We start from the raw sequence: 11,894 nt of genomic DNA on the forward strand, positions 1-11,894 counted from the left end.
GTATCTGGTGGTGTGATAGCTTCCAGGGCCACATACTGCAAAGTTTCTGCATGGCTCCAGGCTGAAGCTGTGGACCCGACTTAATATTCCTCTGGAAAACACTGACCCTGATCCAATTAACCGCAGGGATTTCACCACAGTCAGCAGTTGGAGCAGTGCAATGGCGCGGAGTGGGAGGGGAGGGGGAAAGGATAAAATGAGGAAAAGTCTGAGCTGGAGAACAAGGATGCACTGATGCAAGCTGTGAAATGCCTCAGTTCCCCATAGAGGAACTTCTTCCTGGCTGGGTCAGAGCACAAGTGGCAAAAGGGGAAGGAATAAAAAATAATAATTTTCAGACAAGATTTTCCCCACTTGTGTGTTCTTTAGATCAGGGGTGAGCAGTTTTGACTCTCCTGGATTCTCCGACTGTCTCTTAAGTGTAGCGGCAGATAACCAGCCAATGCATCATTGAAAATCGGGCTGCAGGAAGGTGTGTGTGTGTGGCTGTAGAGAGAAGGAAAGTAAGGAGAAACCACAACAATCCCAGAACACAAGAGTTAAGGAAGAAGAATAAGCTAGTTTTAACTTGCAGTTTTTCAAAGCAGGGGGAATTATTGATCAATACTGTACACCTTTATCAATAATGAGTTAAACCCACCGTGCCTATCTGAATAACTGTATAACCCCCGCCCTGCCCCCCCAACCTGCACTGGCTCTGAGATCTTCAGGGGAGGCCCTTCACTCAGTCCCACCACCCTCACAGGCAGGCTTGGTTGGGAAAGCAGGAGAGGGCCTTATTTGTGGTAGCTCCCAGACTGTGGGACTCCCTTCCTACTGACAGTGGTGTAGCATGGGTTGCCAGCACCCAGGGCCTTGCAAAGGGGGGTGTGTGTGGAAGGGAGTATGCATGCACATTCAACTGCCTAATGGGTGTTTGCATCACCCAGAAGATTGCAGCTGCAGAGATAAGAAAAGAAGAGGAGTTTTGTTGTCTGGAGAAGTAATTTCCTGGTTCACATGGAGAAGCCATTTTCAGCGGAGCCCAATAATGGACATGCACAGCTGTATTGAGGCAGCACCAGGTGCTGAAATTTTGTTCACCTAACAATTTTGCACCCTGAGCAACCACCCCTGTTGCCCCCCCCCCCAATACTACTCCATTGCCTAGATGAAGTCTGTTGCTTGAGGCCAAGGACAAGGGGGTTTATCTAATGCTAGTCCTATTAAAAATAATGAATGTGACTACCGTATGTTAGATCCATTCATTTCCATAGGTCTACTCTGAGTGGAACTTGAGATGTCCCGCTTCTGCCATTCTGCATACAAAAATAGTCTAAATTGCTGGCTGAATTTTACTTCAGCACTGATGATGGGACAGTGCTCTCATGAGGGCAGTACACTAGCTTAGGGGGCTCAGGGCAGGCTGCATGAGTCATGCAGTTATATCTGGGGGAAGGTCTGTGGCTCAATGGTACAGCATCTGCTTTCCATTCATGGTATATAATTCCATGCACAATACAGTGGTACCTTGGGTTACAGACGCTTCAGGTTATAGACTCCGCTAACCCAGAAGTAGTACCTCTGGTTAAGAACTTTACCTCAGGATGAGAACAGAAATCGTGTGGCAGCAGCGGGAGGCCCCATTAGCTAAAGTGGTACCTCAGGTTAAGAACAGTTTCAGGTTAAGAACGGACCTCCAGAATGAATTAAGTTCTTAACCCAAGGTACCACTAATATAATTGGACAAATTGGTAAAGTTAGACAATAGCGATAATGCTATTGCACTCAATTGCTTTCTGGCTTTCCAGAGGCATATGGTGACCACTGTGAGAAGAGGGTGCTGGGTTAGACGGGCTGTTGGCCTGATCCATTAGGGCTCTTAGGAACATAAGAGCCTCCTGGATCAGGCCAATGGCCCACCAAGTCATTTTCTTGTTCTCACAGTGGCTAACTAGATGCCTACAAGCAGGATTCAAGCACACTCTCCCATTCTGCGCTTTCCAGCAGCTAGTATTCAGAAGCATTGCTGCCTCCAATTGTGGAGGCAGATCACAGCCATCATGGCTGGTAGCCACTGATAGCCACCATCCTCCATGAATTTGTCTAGTCCTCTTTTTAAACCATCTAGGTTGGTGGCCATCACTGCCTCCTTTGGGAGTGAGTTCCACTGTTAACTATGCATCATGTGAAGAAGTCCTTTCTTTTATCTGTCCTGAATGTAGCCATTGATAGTCTTACCCTCCATCCTTCTTATGAGGGGCAGAGCAGGTTGGCTTAGGGGAGACCCTGGGGGAATGCATCTGCCGCCTGAGGCAACTGCAACTCCCCTGTCTAACCCGTTAGCTGGCCCAGTGTGGGGAAGTGTGAAACCACATCAAGCTTTCCCCTCCCACGTGTGCTCATTGAAAGTCAGAGTCAGGGCCCGCTTTGCAGAATCAAATCCTCCAAGTGAAAGTCTGATTCTTCGATTAAAGCGTCAAGGTGATAACCCAGCCTGACAGCTCCGAGACAGGCGTCTCTCCCTCCCCCGGTGGAGCCGGGTTTGCTCTCTGCCACCACAGAAGCCGCAAATGAAGTGCTGTGTGGGCTGGAGGCAGGGGAGGGGAGCAACGGAGAAGGATGTCGGGTGTGGGAGAGAGAAAGTTATGGTGCCAAGCTTTCTTTTACCCTTCACATTTTCACTTTCCCCTGTGCTTGCCAAATAAATAAATAAATAAATAAATAAATAAATAAATAAATAAATAAGGAAATAAAAGAGCTTGAATTTCCCTCCCTCCCTCTTCATCTGGGGATTGAAGAGCTGCCTTCTCTCAAGGGAAGCTTTCCAGGAGCTGCTCAGAAAACTCTCCTACGATGAAAGGCTGCCGTGTCTGGGGCTTCCTAGATGGACAAATCTGTGGAGAAGGCTGTCAATGGCTATGAGCCACTGTAACTATGGTCTGCCTCCATGGTTGGAGGCAGTAATGCTTCTGAACACAGGCACACCTCAGAGATATTGCAGGTTCAGTTCCAGACCGCTGCAACAAAGAAGAGTATCACAATAAAGAAAGTCACACAATTTTTTGTCTGTTTCCCAATGGATATAAAAGTTATGTTTACAATATACTGCAGTCTACTAAGTCAGGCGCCGCCCTGGCTGCAGGGGCGGGAAAGGGAAAACCTAGCTCCAGCCCTGACCAGCTTAGGGGTGGAAAGGGGGGTGTTCATTTCCCTGGAAGTGGTCGGCCTGCTTGCAGATGCACCCATGTCCCTGTATATCTGCAAAGTACAATAAAACTAGGCATGCCTGTGCCAGGATGCAAGGCCTGCCTGCACACGAGAAAAGATGAGGTGACTGCCTCAGGCAGCAGGATTCACAGACGCAGCAGATCCAGTCTTCAAGGAATGCTTTGCCTGCTGCCGCCGCAGTGGCAAAAACAGCTGTGGCACACTCCCTGGAAACCAAATTTGCCACCTCCTTGGCAACCCCCCAATTCTGCTTCTGCAGTGGCTTCTTGGTGAATACTTGGTCTCTTCCCACACCTAGGGAGGAAATGGCAGAGGCTGCCCTCTGGGGGGCTCTGCACCTACCAGGTGTGACTCATTGTGGGCCCCTTCCCCCCCATAATGGCCTTTGATTCCCACTTTAACCACTGGGTAAGGTTGATTTGATGCCTGCCCTTGTTCCTGATATAGACCTTTATTCCTCCCTTGTACTTCTTCACTCTCCTCTTCCTCCTTGGTGGGGAGGGGCAGCCATTTTGTAGTTTGCCTCAGGTGCCAAAGTGTCTTGGGCCGGCCCTGCCAGGAAAGGAGATTGCTCTTGTGCTCACGTCCAGCTTGCAGTTTGCAACTCCCCATGAGGAAAAAGTGCAGCAACTGTTGACAGAAAAGGCCAGGAAGAGATGACATGATAGAAGTCCATGTAGTTATGCAATACATAGAGAAAGTAGATAAAAGTTTTCTTTCCATAACACTAGAACTCATGGATATCCAATAAAGCTGAATGTTGGTGGACAGATACAAAGACTTCTCTACACAGTGCATTCCCTACTGCAGGCAAGAGGTGGAAGAATGCTCCTATTTAGAAGAGGCATTCATTCATGAGAAGGGAGCACCCTTTCTTATATCAGCAGATGGAAACTTGTGGGCCTGAAGATGTTGTCTGACTCCAACTCCCATCAGCCCCAGCCAGGACAGCCAATCGTAGGGGGATGATGGGAGTTGTAGTTCAGTAATTTCTGGAGGGCCACAGGTTCCACACACATGTTCTAAAACTAAACTTTCACATTCCAAATCCAAATTTGGATCTCAAGCAGAACATCTGGTAGAGGAGGCAAATTACAGAATCTTTATTTGTTTCAGCTTGAAAGAAATGGTTCATTTTCTTTTCTTTCTTTTTAAAGCAAATCTTCCACCGCCCCCAACAAAAGAAAACTTCCATAATCTTGAATCCCATCAGTTGAAGATGTGGGGTGTCGGGTTTGTGTGTTGTCAGGAGTGTTTCAACAACGCTCCACAGGGGTAATGCAAAATATGAGCAGAGCAAAATATGTAAAACACTGTGCACATTAAAAGTTTCTGCGTGCATCTTGAATTAAAAATCTGAAGGAAACAAGGCCGTGAGATGCACAGACATTTATTAAGAGGTGTGTGTGTGGGGGAGAGAGATAAAGGACTTTACATTAAGAAAATTTGCCTTGTCTTCCTTGGATCTCATTGCGCCTTCCTCCGATATTAGTATTATAATAGAATAACAACATATCCCGGAGGTGCTGTTCATTTTAGTTAAGTAATGTTTGCAAAGGGCTTTGATTTCTTTGAGGAAAAGGTGCCACTGAAATGCTAAGTCTTGTTGCTTTAATAAGCTCCTGGCTTCAAAGATCCTTTAGCAGGGAGCTGAATTATTAGCACTATTTTCCCAAGCATGTCATAGATTTAATAAGGACAAAATGGAGATCTGGTGATAAGTGGTGTGTGTGGCCATGGGCTTCTGTGCCTTTTCTTAGGCTCATCATCATCATCATCATCTATATTCCACCTTCAACTCCTTGGAGGAAAGGTGACATAAAAATATAATTAATAATAACTCTATATAGTTTCCTCCCCTGCCCTTTTTAACCTCACAACAACTCTGTGAGATACTGGTAGGTTAGCTGAGGAGCAGTGAATGGCCCAAGGTCACCCAGTGAGCTTCATGACTGAGTTATGAACCCTGGTCTCTCAGGTCCTAGTCCAGAAATCTAACTGCTATACCACACTGTCTCTCTTAACCTGCACCTCAAGTACAGCATCCCACATGATGATGCAACCTAGTAAGGCTCATGCTCTAGATGAGGGGTGTGGCCACCCTAGACTTTGTTTCTGCATCTCCAGGGCAACTGGTAATCTTAGCTCAGTGTTATTCCTAGCTGGGAGGTGAGTTGTAAGCTCACCAAATACTTCCAGATTCTATCTCCAGCTTCTCTGTAGGGCTAGGATTTCTTGTCTGAAATCCTGGAGAGCCACTGCCAGCCAGTGCAGGCAATACTGAGCTAGGCAGGCCAACAATCTCACTCAGTGTAAGACAGAATCCAATGAATTTATTAACTGGCCATCCCAGTGCTGCTGACACTGGATCCAGCTCAGAAGGCCTCCTTCCTCTAATGTAATTAAAGAATGGCTGTAGCTCAGTGATAGAGCTTCTGCTTTGCAGGCAAAAAGTCCCTAGATCAATTCCTGGCATCCTCCAGGCATGGCTGAGAAAGATCCTTTTCTGAAACCTCGGAGAGCTTCTGCCAGTCAGTGTTGACAACACTGAGATAGATGGATCACTTGTCTTGGTATAAGGCAGCTGCCTGTCAGTGTTGATAATACTGGGCTAAGCTTTGGATTCCTTTGGGTGGGTAGACCACATTCTCAGAACACTAGCTGTGAGCAGTTTCCCTTGCAACATCGCTTCCCATTGACTCCTTGCAAGAAAACAATTCTCTTTATGTCAGCTGGAAGGTAAAATGTTGCTTTGATGATGTTTGTGGGGTTTTAAGGACCAGCAGTAAAAATACTGTAAAGAGGCAAGCCCAGTAGATGCTACAACCGTCCATCCATTTAAAACTTCATTTTGGAGGTTTTGTGGTACAGTTTATATGTGCTGCAATAAAAGACCAAAAAGCCTATACTCTGAGCCCTCCAGAACTTTGCCCTTTGGACCAAGTTTGCAAAATATCAGAAAGGGGTGGGGGTGAGTTTGTTCCCAGAGTCTGTTTTTTAACCATCAAAGTGATGGGAGCCTTGTTTCTAGTGTTACACCGTTTTGTTATTTGAAAGGCAGGAAAACTTTTTTCATCCTCACCAGTGCTGCACAAAATGGGACATCCATCGATCTGTGGACATTTCTTTTCAAGCAGAGAAATATCAAAAGAGAGAAAGAAATATTCCCATTGTCGATCTGATTTGGCCAACAAAAATCAGATTGTTTCCCCTCCAATCTTCAAAAGAAACCCATTTCTAAACAAGAAGAATAAGAAAAAAGAACATAGGAGGCAGAGAAATAAGAGAAGTTTGTAATTATAGGACGTTACTATTTTCATCAGAGAAATGCTGGGGGGGGGGTATGGAATAGGATGTCCCTATTTTCACTGGAGAAATGCTGGAACATATGAAATAAGATATCCCTATTTTAATAGGCAAAATGCTGGAGGGTATGGAGTTTCGCAACCTCCCAGCCAAGGAGATAAAACACTATACAGTCTTTAGAAGACATCTGAAGGCAACCGTATATAGGGAAGTTTTTAAATGTTTTATTATATTTTTAAAGATGTTAGAAGCCACCCAGAGTGGCTGGGGCAACCAAGTCAGATGGGCAGGGTACAAATAGTAAAATTATTATTCTTATTATTGAATAAAGGTAAAGAGACCCCTGACCATTAGGTCCAGTTGTGTGGCTCTGGGGTTGTGGGGCTCATCTCACTTTATTGGCCGAGGGAGCTGGCGTGCAGTTTCCAGGTCATGTGGCCAGCATGACTAAGCCGCTTCTGTCGAACCAGAGCAGCGCATGGAAACACCGTTTACCTTCCTGCTGGAGCGGTACCTATTTATCTACTTGCACTTTGACGTGCTTTTTAACTCCTAGGTTGGCAGGAGCTGGGACCAGCAATGGGAGCTCACCCCGTCACGGGGATTCAACCCGCTGACCTTCTGATCGGCAAGTCCTAGGCTCTGTGGTTTAACCCACAGTGCCACCCACGTCCCTTTATTATTGAATAGGATGTCCCTATTTTCATCTGAGAAAGCACCTGGTGGGCAGCTCTGAGGCCTCAGGACAGGCCAACGCTCTCTCCTATATCCAAGCAGCTGATTTGAAGGGTATTTTCGGAAGCATCCAAAACACCAGGGCAAAAGCAAGCCAGGAGGCAGTGAGGATCTGTTAGGCATTCCCTCATTGTTCCGTTCAGCTTTGCTTACTTACTTGAGTCACCTGGAGTGATTTCTGGCAGCGTCCATATTTTCCTATTTCCCAATCATCCCAGTTTTTTATTAGATCCTTGAAAGTCCTGCTTTTCCTTAGGATATCCCTATTTTCATTGGAGAAATATTGGAGGGTATGGCGTTATGACCCCCCCCAAGCCATCTGAATGCAGCCCTGTATAGGGAAGGTTTTTTTTAAAAAAGTTTAATGTTTTATTATGTCTTTCTTTATATTGGAAGCCACCCAGAGTGCCTGGGGCAACCCAGTCAAATGGACAGGGAACAACAACAACAACAACAACAACAGAATAGGACATCTCTATTTTCATCAGAAAAATGCTGGACTGTACGAGTCTGTTCCTGCTTGCAGAGTGGCCTCTGAAGATTCCTCACCAGCAATGAGATGCTGAAAAATCAGGAGTGGTGTGAGGTGACTCTGAGAAAGGGATGGGAAAGGATGTCATGGGACAGGGATGTGGGGGACATTTTGCAGCTGAGGGCTGCTTTCCTGTCTGCAAAACCTTCTGGGGGGCCACATGCTAGCAATGGGTAGAGCCAGAGGCAAAGTGGGTGGGACAATGGATGTAAAATGTCACCTCTGTGCAGCCGACTAGGTTCTGCATACCCCCTGCATACTCTCAATCCTCCACGCAGGCCAGCAAGAGGCATTGTCTGAGTCAAGGACAGCAACTCCCAGTGAATGGGAGAATTGGGGACCAGGCAGAGAAGCCCAAGGGGTGCATTTGGGTCCCTGAGGTCCCCCACCCCAGACTCAATAAGCCACGGAGTCTCTAGGTCTGGGCAATGCCGTTCTTTGTGACCGATAAACAGAGGATATTTGGGGAAGTCAACCCCTGTTAGGCTCACAATGGCTCCAGACCTGCACAGAGCCAGGCAATTCTTGGACTGAGCTGTTCCCTGCATGGTTCTCCTGTAATCCAGAGAGGATTCCCCTTGCCTGGTTTACCTTCCCTCCACCCTCCTTGCTTTCTGCCATCTCCCAAACCCTTGCAAGGGGGCTTCTCAGCTTCCCCCACTTCCTCCGGCTCACCCCCTTCTGCAAATGTCTCTATGCATCCATGATCACAGAATTATAGACCTGAAAGGGACCTGCAAGGGCCATCTAGTTCACCCCCCACGATGCAGGAATCCCACCAGAAGAATCCCCGACAGATGGCCATCCATCCTTGGCTTAAAAACCTCCAAGAGGAGGTGCCAGACCGAAATCGTTCAGGGGTGTGTGTGTGTGTGTGTGTGTGTGTGTGTGTGTGTGTGTGTTTTTGTGTGTGGTGTTTGTCATTGTTAACTGACCTGTGTAGGTTTGTATATTAAGGGACATGTGGTAAAATGTTGTGTAGAGAAACATTTGTGGGATATAAGGTAAAGTGAGAGCAGTGGGTGGGCCGTGAGAGGAGGATGAAACCTTGGGGTGTGCTGCGTGCTGATTGGCTGAGGGGAGTGTGATAGGTAGGTGACAGTTGGGACAGTGTGTGTGTGACAGTTAAAGGCAGTTGGGCTTTGGAGGAGGAGGGAGGAGGGAGAATCCAAGAAATCCATTTCCTCAAGACATGTTTGTGGCTCAGACAAGCTGATTTGTCTCAGGAGGGCTGTTTGGTCCCAGGGACCCCAGTTGCCAATCCTGATCTCCACAGAAGAAGGGCCTTGACAGACTCATCTTTGGGAAGGAGCGAGGAATCTGCTCTGCTGAGGTCTTCCAAAATTTGGCAGTTGTCTCCCATCTTATTCTTGCTGAACTTGCCTGGAAAGTCTCTTGTCACCATAGGCATAGCTGGGGGGGGCAGGGGGGAGTTCCCCCCCATCAATAAAAACCAATAAAATACATAGCAAACTGAAGTTCTGCCCCCAAAATGAAAGGCCCCCCTAACCAAAATCCTGGCTATGCCCATGGTTGTCACTCTTTTTGGCCGGACTTAACTTGGCAAGATCTCCCTTTCCCCTGTCTCAAGGTCTTTGATGATGATGATGATAATAATAATAATAATAATAATAATAATAATAATAATAATAATAATAATAATAATTTTTATTTATACCCTGCCCTCCCCAGCCAAGGCCAGGCTTAGAGCCTTGATGAGGACTCCGTCTGGGTGGAAGGGAAAGGGAAAGAAGAGAACGGCCACTTAAGGGATGGGAAACCCCTGGAGCTGCCATACCCCACCCTCCCAAGCCCAAACTGGCCCTATTCTGTTGGCTACCAAAAGATGCTTCTTTCAAGCCTGATTTTGGTGGGGGCGAGAGGTGAACCTGTGGGCGCCAGAGACGGTCTCTCTGGCCCCCAGGGTGCCCTTGGGGGGCATGTTGGCATGTCCTATCCAAGGACTGCCTCCGCCACTGCCTCCCAGAGCTCGGCTTTAAATGCCAAAGATGGTGGAGGCTGAGGTACCCTTCCCAAGTTCGCCCGGCCACATGAAGATCATCTTCCCAAGGGGCTCCACCGTGAACCTCCTCAAAGAGTGGAGCTCCAACGGTGGGCCCTGGGCTGGCAACTCTGCAGGTGAAACAAAGGGGGAAATGTCAGAAAGAAAGTAAAATACAAACTAACCACCTCTGCCTTCCTCCAAGTTTCCTTGAAGCACAGGTCAGTCTCCTCCAGACTCCATTATTGTCAGAGTCTTACAGGCCTTGCAATCGCCTTCCTCTCAGCAACAGAACAATTGCTCACCTGGACCCCCAGACTCGCCTGTTTCCACCCCCTGGCGACCCACAGGGATCTCCATTGGAGACCATGGGGTGGACCTTGTTCCTCTTGCAGCAGCTCTCGCAGCCTCTTGAAGCTAGGAGAGAATGGGGAGAAGTTGAGAAACTGGAGCCCTGGTTCAAGACATCCCTCCGCCATCACACTCACAGGGTGACCTTGGACCAGCCCCTCCCTCTGCCCCAGCCCACCTCAGGGAAGTCCGGATGAGGCAGAGGAGGGCCGCAGCAATGGACCTGGTCATTGCCTTGGGGGAAGGGCTTCAGACTCACAGCCAACTCTTTCACTCTGCTCCTCACTGCCAACTGCTGATCAGTTACAGTTGGTGCTTTTGAAGCCAGCAGTGAGTGATGTCACATAGGCTGGGCTGGGTGAGTCATGGTTGCCTTGACAACAGCCTCCCCACTAAAGCTGGACCACTCTGGCTCCTCCTTCAGAATGGGGAGGCAAGACCCTCCAAGTGCCCCTGTTTTCCAGGGACAGTCCTGGATTTTCAGAAGCCATCCTGTTTTCTGATTTGATCCTGAAATGTCCCTTTTTTTCCTTTCCTTTCCTTTTTTTTGCTTAGGACATCCCTATTCTCATCAGGGAAACGTTGGAGGGTATGGAATAGGATATCCCTCTTTCAACTGGAGAAATGTTGGAGGGTTTGTAACTGAAATGATTGCATGTGGTGGGGTTTCTGCTTTACCAAAGCCCTGAACAAACATTGCGGCTGAGTTTGGATGTCATTCTTGATCTGCTTGTAATTTTGCCTTTTCAAGGACATCCTTTTAAATTTATGAAAGGGAGGAGGAACACGGACATCCCAACACTGTCAATCCACTTTCCAACGAAGAACGTCACAATTCATTACTAGCAGAGACAAATGCTCACATGAAGGTTGAAGGTGGGGCGGGTAGGACAGGAGGTATCCTAGGGATGTGGCAGAAATTGTTTGCTATTAAATTTATTGTGACGTTTTAAAAACCAAAGCGATGCAAAGCGACTTACAAATGAACAGACTACGTCAGAAGGTGGTGGACTTTTTTTCAATGAAGGTTTTTAAACATAGGTTGGTTGGATGACCACTGCCAAGGACTCTTTAGCTGTGATTCCTACATTGCCGGGGGTTAGACTAGATGACCCTTGGGCCCATTCCAACCTGATGATTCTAGGAAACCACATACATTGAAACCAGCATGAAAAAGACAATCCTGTTTTTTTAAAGGCAGGATGAAAACATCTGAGTCAAAAGTCTTTTGCGTGGCACCAAAAGCTATCCCATGATGGTGTCAGCTGAGCCTCCCTGGATAGCATTCTGCAGGTGGGGAGCCACCAGTAAAGAACAAAAACAAAACTCTTCTCATGTCACCACCCTCTGGAATTCCCATGGGGCTCAGATGTTCATCCCACTTCTGGAACAAAAGCAGATCTTTGAAATTCAAAATTCCCTAGAGATGGAAGAATCTGCCAATATGGCCACTCCCTTTCAGTGGCATAGCAGGGGGGCAGGGGGCTGTGTCCCTGGGTGCAACATTCTGAGGAAGCACCCAGGCACCCCCATGCAGGTGGCGGCTTCCGTGGGGATCCCTCCCCCACCCCAGCAAAGGTGGCAGAACAGCCTGTCGGGGGACTGTCAGCGCCACCCCCCAGGCATGTCCTGGAGGGCCCCACCCCTGGCTCCCCATCCTTCCCTGCTTGCCTGCCTTTTGCTGGGGGTGCTTCTGGGCTGCAGAGTCTGGCCTGGCCTCGCTCCCATGTCCCTTACAGAGGCCAGCAACCTTTGCCT

At 47.8% G+C, this 11,894-nt stretch overlaps 1 long non-coding RNA gene across 1 annotated transcript; it reads right to left on the bottom strand.

The window, feature by feature from the left end:
• Positions 1–1,152: 1,152 nt before the first annotated feature.
• Positions 1,153–11,687, bottom strand: LOC144326171 (uncharacterized). The gene is made up of 4 exons (XR_013391337.1): positions 10,315–11,687; positions 10,091–10,202; positions 6,293–6,447; positions 1,153–3,840 (listed from the first exon to the last, which is right to left on the bottom strand). It is a non-coding gene; the product is annotated as an uncharacterized LOC144326171 (long non-coding RNA).
• Between the last annotated feature and the right edge of the window lie 207 nt (positions 11,688–11,894).

The sequence above is a fragment of the Podarcis muralis genome, chromosome Z, assembly GCF_964188315.1.
Source record: "Podarcis muralis chromosome Z, rPodMur119.hap1.1, whole genome shotgun sequence".
NCBI classification, from domain to species: Eukaryota; Metazoa; Chordata; class Lepidosauria; order Squamata; family Lacertidae; genus Podarcis; species Podarcis muralis.